This window comes from Opisthorchis viverrini (assembly GCF_000715545.1).
Source record: "Opisthorchis viverrini unplaced genomic scaffold opera_v5_344, whole genome shotgun sequence".
NCBI classification, from domain to species: domain Eukaryota; kingdom Metazoa; phylum Platyhelminthes; class Trematoda; order Opisthorchiida; family Opisthorchiidae; genus Opisthorchis; species Opisthorchis viverrini.
Genome location: NW_008752005.1, coordinates 254,646 through 257,671, shown reverse-complemented (window position 1 = coordinate 257,671; position 3,026 = coordinate 254,646).

The following is a 3,026-nucleotide window of genomic DNA, read 5'->3' as shown; positions in this document are numbered from 1 at the left end:
GACACAGCACACATCAATGCCAAGCAAGTCCAGTGTGAGTGCAAGAGCAGCTTGTTGTCCTGCTTGTTTCAGAGTGCGAACATTGAACGCGGCCAGATAGAGTGGGTGTCGAGGCTTGAGGACTGATTTGGAGATTCCTGGGCTGGGATACTGCCAGGACGCCCACACCTAGACAGAAGGACGATTAGGGTCCTCAACCAAAGCCTTTGGCTCAAAAGCCTGACCGCAAGGCAGCGGTGTTTGGCGGGAACTTCAAATGCATTACCATTTCTACGGAACAAGTCGTCACATGTTCCAACCCCCAACCTGGAGGGCCAGGAGACTGTGTTCGTCAGACCTCTAACCATTGACCAACCTGATGTGAGAGACTCTGTGAGTGTCGCGCAACACTCTCCAGTATAGCTCAATGGATCGCTGAGGTGCGCAAAATGTCACACCACGGCAACGCTATTTCAAATGAAGAACTTTAAACAGCAGAAATTGGGTTAACTGAAGTCTAAATTGGCGAAAACAAATAAAAATGTCTTCACCTTTTCTCCATAACGGAGTCCGCCAGTATGGCCCCAATTACTCTCATTCAGACTGTTTTGGTCACATCTTAGTCACAGATCTCCACAGAGCATCTCGCTTTCTAGAAAAAACTGCACTTTGGTTAAACGCTGAATCCCATACTGCGCTCATTCTCTGGTTTGCTAGACATCAGACACCAAACATAACATGTCAACCAAAGCAAAAAATGCTTGTTTACATCATTGTGTAGACTTTTAACTATGCACGCACGATGCGTTTGGTCAATTCAGGCCAAAGCAGAGCAGCACTATACTTGGATTTCCATCTTATTCTTATATGTAAGATGAGTGCACTATCACAAACGAACTGTTTGAGCAAAAAAAGCAAAGCGTTCAGCCGTAGCACCTTTCCGGTGATTATCTGCCATGCCACCTGAAGGAAGCGCGAGGGCTGTGATACTGCTAGGTTGCCCAAGCCTAGACAGGGAAAGTCGAAAGGCAGAGGTAGGATTCGAACCACGGACCTTCTTGTCAGTAAATTCGCACTGCACCCCTTTGGGCCATCTCGCCCTCGAACTGTTTGAGCCACGTGACTGGTCTACTTAAGGCTCTGAATAATCCAGTAACTCTCCTGAGTGTTTTGACCGTCGATCGGCTTCTTCAAGCTAGTGAGCGTCACTGATGTTTGATACCCTTGCAATTACTTATAGATTAGAAATCCTCTCTAAGATCCGCGATTTTTACAATTGCAAATTATAGCAGTACGCGGAAACGACAGGCATCAATGGAGTTTTCCAAACCAGGAGTTAATTAACATCACGTTATGGATGTCTGGCAGCAATTCAATCTGGATCGGCTGACTCCTTCCACAAATGTTAAGTCACTCTTCAAATTTAACTCAGTTCAACTCTAAAACCTCTATCTAACGTACAAAATATATTTCTCCCAAAGGAGGTTCCTATTACAGAGATTTTCCGTACACAGAATGTAAGTATATAATATAAATCTATAGAGAGCGCAGCAGTTATGGCTCTTGACAGGAACGTTTATGGATCAGGTCGCCTTTTCTGATCCCTTCGTTGTTGCCAATAATGTTAAGGTTGTGTTGAAACAACAACGTGCGTGGGAGAATTTCATAATGCTGATGTTTCTTCACTTCAAGGGTGTTTGTGGTTCTGCTGACCTGTTGATCCTTTTTAACATGCTTGCATAAAAAAACACGTCTCAAAAGGTTGTAAATATTGTGTTGTTTTGTTCCAATAATTGTGTGCACGTTAGATTGCATGAAGAACGCTCCAAATCTTCCCTTAGGCAGTGATATGCAACAAGGAAGTTCATTTTCTTTTTTGTCCAGTTTTGTTATTGATGGGATCACGAGGCGAAAGCTGGAATGTTTTGTAAAAACTTACTATTATGTTCCATCTATAGACCTTTTTTGAGCTAATATATGCAGGTGACACTGTTCTTAGCTTCCAGATAGAGCATAGATATCCAGAAGTACTTGAAAAGCCTAGCTAAACCATCGTATTCTTTAGGACGTACATTGCGCCCACAAAATGCGGAGTCGTTCTTAGTAAAGTTTGCTCTCTAAACATGTCCCTGAAGATTCAGAAAGTGAGATCAACCAATCAAAAACAGCGCAAAGATAGCCACTTACTCGCTTTATATCAATTAAAGTGTATTCAGCTCAAGAGTCAGGCACAGCTTCGCCGTAGATGCCATCAAATTTTGGACTTGGTTCACCAGACACACAAAAGGTGAAGTGCGAGAAATTTAAGTTCGTCCCAAGCGGTTTAAAGTATGTAACTAAATATGGGTTTTGTATGAGTCATTCAGAGACACAACATACATCGACCGGAAGATTTAACTACAGGTCTGTACAGAAATTGTGTTTCCTCATTTTACGCATGGTAAAAAAGGTTGGAATCAGCATAGTAGAGTCTACCTCTTAAAATCAATGAGTTTATTTTACTTAGCTGTACCGGACAAAGGTTTATATACAAAGCAGCCGTTAAGCAATTGAAAAGTAAATGAATCGCAAGAGGTAAGATGGGTGGCCTGTTTGGAGGAGCAAGCAAATAATGATTCAAACGGTAATTCCCGTTCATCCAGGCCAACGAGGGAGGTTTTGTTAAAGTGTTCACCTTAGGCCCTTGACTCGAATGTCTAAGCTACAAGACAGAGAGAGAATGTGGAGCCTTGTTTGAGGACCTTTGCTCCAGCCTTTGGCTCAAAACTCGGTTGGTAAGGTTTCTTTGTGTAAACTTTTCCGGAGCAGCTCAACTTTAGCCACGCTGGCTGAGCTACAACCTATCAACCTCTCTGGTTTGGTGGCCCGGTTAACAGTATTGATTATTTGAGGGAAAAGCCATGTGGCTCAGTTAGGCGCATACAGCCGTTTTGATATCTATAAAAGCTGTTTGTTTAAAGAATCAATTTAAAGTAAAACCACTTTTAGACCTGATTTACGATTTCTAACAAATTGAAATTCGGACATGTGTCAACCTTTGATTTTTA